We start from the raw sequence: 11707 nt of genomic DNA, 5'->3' as shown, positions 1-11707 counted from the left end.
ATAAAGGTATAGTCAGGAGTCTCGTTAGGAAATGAGTGTGTGGCCTGTGAATGCTTTTATTTTCAACAAATCGTTGTGCACTATCCACACTAGCATTCACCACCCTCATTTCCCCAAGATTTCCCAAATCTTCTCCAGACTCTATACCCCCAGTTGTATCACTGTAGCTATCTAAACTCACCCTCACATTTCTCAATCTTTTCCACATCATTTTCATAGGGTACGTGTCATATTACGTGAGTCTTAACCACATAGTTTGATGTATTACAATACATTTATTATGAGTACCCCCATTGGTCATACCACAACACCTGTATTGCAATCATATCCATTTGTCGAGTCTGACTCCTGTATTATAATCACCTATTCAGCATTTCATTCAATTCATTCACACATCACACAGAAAACCTTTTCTTTATTTAAGAACAGTCAAACACTTGCATTATATCATAGGTTCACTTATTTGGCATATTCAACCATTAAACAGCAGAAAACATCATCAATCAATCTCAACATTCACAATACTCTAACACTCTTCATTACAACCTAGTTCAACCAGTGGCAACACACGATAATCATCATTAAATATTCATCCAACACAAAAAATCATCACATCAATCACACATCACACAATAAATACAATGTGCCAGAGGTCGGCCACCTCCAAACTCAGCCCAATCGTACAATCCATCATCCACATTTCTCAATAATAACAATAGAGTCGTTTATCCTAAGGTTTGGCATCATTCCAACTACTCCTAAACAACATTTGCTTACTGAAATTATAGTATTCCTTTGAAAATGGTTTCATTTGCAGCCTTATTACAAATTACATTTAGAAAGTTAGCAAAATAGTCATAGGTTCCTTATTTTAAACTATTAAGAGAGGTTAGGGTTTGGGATTTACTCCCCTTACCTTAGAATGGAGACCCACCACAAAATCAACGATAGAATAGCTCCCCACACAGATTTTCTTTCCTAAAACATGGAAATCCCCATGAGAAATCGAGAATACAAGAAAGAGGGACGCCCTTGTCACTATAGCAAAAAACTCAGGAGAAACTGCACCCTGGTTTCTGCAGAATCTCGCTACAGCGAGATCCTCTCACTGCAGGGAGACTACACCCAGAAATGTACCCTAAATTGTTGCTTTGTCACTACAGCGAGAAGGCGATAGTTTAATGCCTTCCTCCCAAGGCCCTCTCGCTATAGCAAGACATCTCTCGCTGCAGCAAGAACGCCCTGTACCAGACACTTAGCCAATTTTCAAACTAGTTCCAAACATATACATATATTCTCCTTACCCCCCCCCCACACACACACACACATATATATATATATATATTATACAAATACATAAAAATTCATATAAATACTTATATTAATAATCAACAATATTATAAAAATTTAAGGTGTTACACAAGCGAGCATATCAAAAAAAGTTTGGAAAACCATCGTTTGATATTTTCGTCCAGGTGATAGTGAATCTCCCTTAAGCGAGAATTCATGAGTTTTGAGGGATATTTAAGAAAATTTTATTCTAAAACTTGTATTACAATTCAAGTTATCATTTCTCTCACTTTCTCTCTGATACCTTATCTTTTTTCTCAGGGAAACCTCCCTTAAACCTCGAGCCTTCTTTGAATCTAGACTTGGACATTTATTCCGGTTGAATCCAAGTAAGTTCTTTAGAGTTTAGTTCACTAACCTTTGTTCTACTCTCTTTATTTTATTTTTTTTCAAGAGTGTTCTCTCTTGTGATAACTAGGAAGAACTTAGTTCTTTGGACAAAATCCTTAGCAAATCTTCTTCCAAATCTTTTTCTCGAGGTAAGGAGAGCTCTATCTTATCATTAAAGCATATTAAAAATTTTGTGCTCGCGAGAGTGCTATGGTGTGTTTCTTGCTTGAAAATATATGATTAATGTTATTTAACTATTGTGAAAAGTTGATGAGGTATGTTGGTTGTTTTGGGATGATTGTACTATATCTCTATAATATAGGTGGTGAGGACTTAGTACGAGAATGTTTTAAGTAAGCATGATTTTTTTAGTTGAATGATGAGAATGAGATGAAAGGGAGTGGTATTATGACTAAGAAATGATGAAGGAATTAGTGTAAATAGTTATAGCGATACACTAGAGTATAGAGTTCAAGGACAATATTGTAAATCTGCGGAAAACATAGGGTGGTGAACATCATTCGTGTGTGTACATAATCTATTTGAGAGTGAATGTGTCACATGACCTCACACTCGTTTCCTGACTAGACTTTGATTGTACCTTTGCTAAGGGACTACTATTGTATACATTGTATTTGTGCATGAGTTAATTAACAACTATTTGCCTATTTATATAAGACCTCATAAAGCGTTGGAGGTATCGAATATCTGTTATCAGAGTGCACTAGGAAGTGCGTAATTGAGAAAAAGAGATTTATTGACTATATGACTGAATTATATGTGTTGCAATGTTTTATGATGTGTTGCTATTGTTTTGATGTTACAAAAATGTTTAATTTTGTTTTAGTGATGAGGAGAGCACTCATCCTTACTAATATATCTTAGGGAACAAGGATGACAAATCCTCAAAGACCTATTAGGTTGTCAGAATGGCTAGTTAGTAGTAGACTTAATTATGTATTTAGGGAGTGACAACGACTATACTATTGTAAATTTGTTGTAAATAGTAATGATGAATCTGGTAATGTATTTACTCTAGAAATGATAGGATCCATCACACTCTTGGTTTATACATATACAGAGGGTTGGTCTAGACAAGGTGAATTATAGATACACCTTTCATGATCACGACCAGATGGGATGACCAAGTAAAAGAGAGTTGGTGGTGATGTGCACTAAGGTCATTGTTGATACTGGAGACCTTGGTGATGATGAGGACATGACACACGAGGAGTTGGCAGATATTATCTCTTCGGGATTTAGATTGTTTTTTATATTGTAAATGTATAAACTAAGCCCTAATGTATTTTGATAATGGTCTATAATTATTAAACTTTGGCATGTAAATAAAATACAGTTTATGTATATTTCTCTATTATTTCAGTGTAAATTTATTTATTAAAGTACAATTTACTTTATTATTTTCAAATACCCATGGATATTTTTGCAAATTAAATCAAGCAAAGAAAGTTTTTAATTTTAATACATTTCTCATATTACTTGTATAATAAAATCCATCACTTTCTCTATCTCGTCATAAATAATTATATAAACTAAATAAGAGAATTAAAGGTGTCACACTATAAATCATAACTTTCTTAAAATAAGTTAGAAACAAGTAATATTCTACAAATTTTAATTAAAAAAATATATCATAATTGTCAGGTTAGTGTAATTATATGTATTTATCATTATGTCGATTGATTAGAGTTGCATAAACTGGAACCATATGAATTAGTTATATGTTGAAATATAAAAGTTGTGTGATTGTCAGATAAGGAGCAGAACAGTTGTTGTGCTGTATGATGATGTTAACTGAATGAAAAGTGCTATGTGAGTTGAATAATGATGGTTAAATGTGTTAAGTGTTTGGATAATTTAGAAAGTATGATTGATAAGTGGTAGTATTTCATTCAAGAGAAAAATTTTGGAGTCTGGGTGTAGGGTATCTCGCTTAAGCGAGATTAGTTTCGCCTAAGCGAGAGCAGATAGGATTGCCTCAACTGTAACCTCGCCCAAGCGAGAAGGGATCTCGCTCAGGCAAGAGGCAACCTTGCTCAAGCAAGAGGTTCTCGCTCAAGCAAGGTGTCGCAGGAGTAATAGGTAGCTATCTAGACGTAATCTCACCTAAGCAAGAATGCTGCTTGCCCAGGCGAGATGTATCCCGCTCAAGCAAGAATATCAGAAATTTAAGAGGTTCCACTATTTAGTTTTCTCGCCCAGGCGAGGGTTGGCTCGCCTACGTGAAAGTAGAGCTCACTCGAGCGAGAAGTAGCTCGCTTGAGCGAGAGCGTGCGCGCTGGAGGGGTATTTAAGGGGCCTCAGTGCCTAGAAACTTCATTTCTCACTAGACAGCTTTTCTCTCTCAGTTTCTCTCTGTTCTCTCTCCTATTACTCTTAGAGAAAACTTCCTCAAAGCTGAATTTTTTCCCGATCAAAACAAGATCTTCTATCTCATCAAGATCTAGCTGAGTTCTCCAAGCTTAGTTCTTAGTTTTTACCTTGTTTCTTCTCTCTCTTTCTCAAGAGACTTAAATCGGGTTATTTTGAGTAGATCTGAGCCGATCAAGCTGTATTCCAAATCCAAACAGTTGATCTCTCTACGAAACTCACTAAGAGCTCTATTTTAGAACTCATTCCACATGAGGGGAGCTTACCTAATCTGATCTAGTTCATTTAGTAGAGGCTGAGATGTTTATATAAAAAATTTCATTCTAGTTGAAAATAATATGTTATAAGAGTTAACTTTGGGCTAAAATTCAGAGTTTGATTAGTTAAGTACAGTCCTTTGTTGTTTGATGATTGTTTAGAAAACTGTGCTAGAATATAATATGTTGGAATGCAGTGATTTATGAGCCAAAAATGTGTGCTAGGATATTTAGTTAATATTTTGAACTGCGTAGTTTTATTGGATATTATGTACTGAAATGTTTGGTATTGCTATTAAAATTTGTATATAACTGAGTATTGAAGTGGGGTGAAATAATATGTCTAGCTAAAATTGTTGAAATTGAAAATATAAGAATTTGATGTGCTTTTAATGCTAGATAAAAATGTATTTATTGTTGTATTGCTGAGGATGAAAACGAATATTTTGCTGTGCTGTAATATGTTGATTTAGCTATGTTGCATCCTATTCATTATCATCACCATTTTAGAACTGATTAGGATGTTGAGTTGTGTTGTGTCTGGATCCAGATATCAAGATGGGTCGCTCCCAGACCGGAACAGTTCCTCTTGATTGCTTAGGTTGTGAAACCAGATGGAAACTAAAATCACTGCATTTGCATTAGATGGGCTGGGAATGGGCTAGATATGCTGCATTATTGTATTGAAGCTATGTAACGTTGTGTGCTGACTGATATGAGTTGTTTAAATAAATTCTATCTATATTTATGCATATTTCATTAATAAGATTGTCAATTATATAAGCTCACCTTTGTATTTTATTGTTTTGGTATGTGTGTGTACTCCGATGATCGTACGATGGTACGTGAGCAGAAAGTACAGGGAATGCATCGACTTCTCAAGCTGGAAGGTTTGGTTGAGAGACATTAAAGTTAGCAATTTTTGAGAAGAACATGCGAGTTGATCATTTTGTTGGTCTATGTCTAGTTTGTTGGGTTACTAATTTGTCAACGAATGTAATTATGTTTTAAACACTTGTATTCGATTTTCACTAAGTTGGATGATGTAAATGTGGAAGTTTTTGTAAAGACTTGAATATTGTATATAAAGGACCACGAGGCTTGTTAATTATTTACTAGAATGTTGGAGTTCAATTTTAAAAAAATTATACTGTTATATATATATATATATATATATATAATGCCTTATAAATTAAATAAATGAATTAAGAAGTATAAGAGGAATTGTTATTGACTCTTTATAAAAAAAGGTCATGACAATAATTATCATAGATAATAAAGTTTGAAATCAAATATATTATGTCTATTTTTTTTTAATAGTCTTTTAGTAATTAACAAATTTATCCTTCTAAACTTATGAACTTTTTGATAAATATATCTTAAATTATAAAAACAAAAAAGTTATTAAAACAGCACAAATTTATCCGTCAAAATTTTTTCTTTTTATTACAAATTAAAATTGATTATTTGTCTCATTGAAACTTAAGTTTATATGTTGTGTTAACCACTCTACATCTACATGAATAGAACACTAGTAAGTAGAACAAATTAATAAAGGTTTCACTTTTAATAGAGAGAGAAAAAAGGAGAGAGAATGGAGAGAGAACGGTGAGAAAGGTAATGTGAAAGAAATCAACTTTGTTAACACAAAGAATACGAAAAAAATTTACAGATGTGAAAGAGACTAACTTTGTTAGAATAAAAAAGATAAAGACAGAGATTCATAAGATAAAAATTGTTCGATATTTTAAAATTTTAATTTATGAAAGCACTTGATGCACACTCTCCAAAAGTGATTTAAGAGAGTATGTAATTGCTCTTTGTTTGTGAGCAAGGGTTCTAAAATATGTTCCTAAAATATCGTTCTACAAAAATTGTTTTCAATTCTAAGAATTTCTTAACTTAATTGTTTGAAGTTAAAGGATGCAAAATTAAATAAAAATAAGGATTCAATACAAAAGCAATTAAATAGAATTAAAATAGCATAACCTCTGACAATAAACTAATCGAGAAAAACTAAGGGCATATGGTTTCATCTTTACACTTCTCTATGTTTATTTTTATATTAATTCAAATTTTAATTTTTCTATAATTATCAATCACTCATACTAAATCTACCAATGTAACATCCTTCTTTTCTTTAAATAATTTACATTATTAAAAATATTATTAAGAAAATTGGTAATAATTTATACAACTTTGAAAAAATGGTACAATATGGGAATACCAATTAATATAATTTAGCAAATTTAAAAAATTTACCAAATTAAAAATTTGATCTATTGTTGAAATAAAAATACATCAATAGATTTATACATCTATTACATTTAATTTAATTATATCTGAGCGATTCCTTTCCCACAATCTTTGACGAGTATAACCCTAGAACGAATCAACCATCTCCATCTCTTTTCTTTCATTACCTGAAAAATATCAATAAGGGTGAGTATTTCCCGTCCCACTGAATCTCTTTTATTATAAATTATCTTAAATGAAACTACAGTTATGGCCTGACATTCTATTCTATACCCTTACTAATAATAAACATTTTACATTGACAATTACTATATCATAGCACATACAATAAGACAATCATCAATCAAAGCATATACAACAATTCACTCATTCTACATACATTTCTATGTTAACCTATATGTTATAGTACATGTATCATATTGTCTCAATTAATATGTCACAATACATGTGTCCTAGTCGCACCCGTCGATGTACTACAACACATATATCATAACAACATAAATCAATTTGTTACGATGCATATATTATAATCATACAAAATCTATACCATTTCACATCTATAACATTTTCATATTCATCATACTTTCATAATAATTGCCCATGGGATCCCTTGAGGACTTCATAGCATAGATAGTTGCTGGTTGGTCACAGCATTATTAATACACGTGTGCCGCCCCGGCCCCTTTTAGCAAAGGTATAATTAGGAGTTTCGTCAGGAAATAAGGGTGTGGCCTGTGAATGTCTATATTTCAACAAATTATTGTGCACCCCTTTATCATTAGCATTGACCATCCTCATTTTCCTAAGATTTCCTAAATCTTCTTTGGACTCTGTAACTATCTATACTTATTCTCTTTCTCTTTCTCATCATTTCTCATTCTCTGTTCCATATTCTTTTTATCGATCAGCATGTCATGATACGTAAGTTATGATTTATGTCAATTCGTGGACCACAATATATATTATAATACACCTTCCAATGTACCATAATATATATCGTAATTACCCTTTCAATTTGTTTTGACTCACACATCATAATCATGCATCTCATTCTTTCTCAAACATATTCCATTTTCTCTTTCATATATCACATGCTTTCAAAATCAATTAACACGTCAATTATTCATGTGAATTTACCCAATTTGGATACATTTCAGCTAGCAAATCACATCTATACTTATTGCGTTATGCCAGTCTAACATAGAAAGTTATCATACAATATCACATCATGCAGTCAATACAATATGTCAATCTAACTCAGAAATTACCACAAATATCACACCATACAATCAATACAATATGTCGAAGGTCAAATACCTTCGGACTCGGTCCAACTCGTACAATCTCAATACGGTCTTCTAACTTAAAGTTCATTATTTTGTGTCATTTAGTACTTAACTTATATATATCATAAGTAACTTAGTTCTAAAACTTCTTAATACTATTCTAGCCCATATCTTTTTCTAAGAATCTGAATTCATTAGTTTCAAATAAACCCAAAACCTTTCTTTATACCAAAAATACACTTTCACGATATGATTTCATAAAAATTATAGATTATTACTAAAATAGGTTATTTAGAATACTCCCCTTATCTAGTAACGGTTCTTCAAAACTAGTTTTCTAATACACCTAACAGAGAGGTTCCACGATATCAGCAAAAACATAGTCCGAAAGATGAAGTTTCCTAAGTATTTCAAGATAGATATCTTAATATGAGCAGAAAATTGAAGATAAGGAATTAAATAGAGATCTGAGCTCCAAGAAACTTACTTAGATCCGAATGAAATTGATGTTTAAGCTTGGATATGAAAGAGATTCGAAGTTCGAGAGAGTTCTGTTTAGAGAGAGGAAGGAGAGAAAACAGAGAAAATGAAGAGAGAATGTTGTTTGGTGAGAAATGAATATTTTTTAAGCTGAAGTTCCTTAAATATCCTCCTAAACTCGAGCGACCTCGTTTGAGCGATAAGATTCTCGCTTAAGTGAGCTTTCATCCTCGCCTGGGTGAGCTTCCTCGCCTGAGCGAGACAACTAGACAGTGAGACTACTCATTTTTCTAATATTCTCGCTTGAGCGAGAACATTCTTGCTTGAGCGAGATACAATCTCACCTGGGGAAGCTCTACCTTGCCTGAGTGAGATTGATTCCAGAGAGCACCCTATCTTTCTTGTGACTCCTCGCTTGAGCAAGCTCTATCTTGCTTAAGTGAGTTGCTCCCAGCCTGAGCGAGACCCCTTTCTTATCTGGGCGAGAGGACAGTTGGGGCAATGTTATCTCATCTCGCTTGAGTAAGAGTGTTCCAGAACGTTCTCCTTTAGAAAATCCTCCATCGCTTGAGCGAGGTCTATCTCGCTTAAACGAGATATTTTTTTTATCCAAATTCCTATTTTTCCTATCCAAGAGTAACAAAATTGAGGTGTTACAATTCTTCCACCTTTTTAGGAATTTTGTCCTCGAAATTCACTTACTAATACTCATATTTCTAAAATTTCTCAAAATCTCAAAACTTTAACAAATCCAATAATTAATAAGACCCTTCTTGAAATATGGAATTCCTGTTTATTTATTAAAACTCTTTCCAACATTGTACTTATCCTTTTTCCTCCACACCAAAGATTACTCATTATAGCAAAACCTTATGTCTTTTATTCTCCTTCCATACTTCCTAACATCATACATATATCCCAACTACCCTAAAATGAGGTTCCTTACTTACATAACTTCAATGAAAGACACACTGCACTCCCGTTGTTAGATTTAAACTTTCGAATTCTTCCTCAACTAACATTTTCTTTAGTGTCACTTCTTGAATGTATATTAACTTCTTATTTCCCATTACCTTTACTGCCTTTGCCTTACCAGACCTGTATGACTATTCTAATTCATAATTGTTCATAAATTCTCTTTACTTACTTCACTATTCATTCAATCTTGTATCCACACATATACTTAAACTTTTATGATTTTCAATTTCTTCTATCAATGCAACGCCTATGGACTTTGGTACAAGTGTTGTTATTATTAAGTCCTAAATATGCATCAGTAAACTTTTCCTCATGTTGTTTTGTTCACCCAAAGACATACTTGATGACTTCTCAATACTTCTTGCTCACTTTAAGTTTCCATTTCTAAATCAAGTAAAGTTCAAAAATTGATATTTATGTTGATAGTTTCCTTCTAACCAGAGATTTCAACTTACATCATTCTCTCTTACTAGAACACATTTTGACCAATTCATCAGTAAATAGAAATGACATGTTTCCATTCATTTTACCTAAAAAGTTGAGATAAGTCCAATGTTGAACATCACTACCATTAACCATTCCTATAAGGATGCTTTCCTCTTGTTTTCTCACTTTGAATGCTTTCATAACTGAAGTGCGATATTATACAATCAACACTAGACTAAATCCTATCATAAGATTTATAACGAGTTCGAGTTTGTCCTTATACAATAGCTCCATTACCATTCCCCAAAACAACCTTAAGAACTTCTCTTATATCAAAGTACTCCTATTCTGAAAGATTTCATCCTCAAGAAGAAACAGGTTACAAATATTCTGATCTTCCATATATTTCCTCCAAGTAATTTACTACAAAAGTTCTTAAATGAGTGATACATAAGCACCCAGAATTTAGAATTTATCCTTGTATCAAAAGACATGATTGAACGAAACTGATTCATTCCCCACATGACAATTTAATAGAAAAAGGCAGGCGATCAAGATTAATAGTAAAGATTCACTTTGAAAGGATGTCGAATAACTGATTAGGAGTTTAAAAGCCAATCGATTCATTGACGAGGATAATTACAAGGATATTGCATAGTCACAAGTTACAAACAAAACAAAAGGTCTTGTGCCATAAAGGAGTTTATATACATAATTTAGAGTTACAGCAAAACAACAAGATTCTAATAACGTCAATACATAACGAGGTGACAACACAAATTTTGCTCTGTACATTGCTTCATTAAACGAGATTTTCTACAAAGATAGCATTTTCCTAAACCGAGAGAATTATTGACTTTTGGACACTGGTTTGTTGCCTCCGCTTGTACCGTCATTTCTTCGTGATGCAAATCGACAAACATTTGATGAATGTCCTGTCTTTCCACAATAGCTACATGTTGCAGGTAGTTGTATACAACTCCTTACTCTATGTGGGCCTCCACATCTAAAGCATTTTATTGAATCTGAGGGATCCTTGTTCTTAAATGTAGATTTCTTAATTTCACCAGTGCTTCCACTTCTTTGATGTGCGTGCCAACAAACACTTTCCGTATGCCTTATTCTTCCATAATAATTACACTTAGCAGGTGGTTATGGGCAATTTTGTACTTTGTGGATCCTTTACATAAAAAACATCTAGCCTTATTACGAGAGTTCTTAGAATTATTGTTACCTCCACTATAATGTGTCTTTTTCTTTGCTCTTTGTTTAGTGGTATTCAGGTAGGACTCTCTTTGAAATCTAACAAACTTCTTTCCTTGTTCAAGTAACCCTCGAGTTTTATTATCTACTAATTCTCTTTTGAAACTATCTTCCAAAATTATACACTTGCTCACTAATGTTGGTAAATTTGTTAATTGAAAAATACTAACTATTTTGCAAAGGTCACTCCTTAATCCATTTTCAAATCAATTACACCAGTCTCTGTCATCATTCTCTTGTTGAAAATAAGTTCAGTATTTCATCAGCTCATGAAATTTTATGACATACTCTTTGACTGACATCTCTCCTTGTTTTAATCTAAGAAATTCCCTTTCCTCTTGTTTCTTCAAATCTCCTGGGAAAACCATTTTCTCAAACATATTCCATTTTCTCTTTCATATATCACATGCTTTCAAAATCAATCAACACTTCAATTATTCATGTGAATTTACCCAATTTGGATACATTTCAGCTATTAAATCATATCTATACTTATTGCATCATGTCAGTCTAACATAGAAAGTTATCATACAATATTACATCGTGCAATCAGTACAATATGCCAATCTAACAGAAAAATTACCACAAATATCATGCCATCAAGATTCAGTACAATCTGATCTTAAAATCCAGGTCCACAATCAATTTACAATATCAAAATAAGATCCATCAATCCATAAGAAAAAGAAA

This window comes from Abrus precatorius, unplaced genomic scaffold, assembly GCF_003935025.1.
Source record: "Abrus precatorius isolate BTA unplaced genomic scaffold, Abrus_2018 Scaffold9, whole genome shotgun sequence".
Taxonomy (NCBI): Eukaryota; Viridiplantae; Streptophyta; class Magnoliopsida; order Fabales; family Fabaceae; genus Abrus; species Abrus precatorius.
This window is presented reverse-complemented; position numbering follows the sequence as displayed.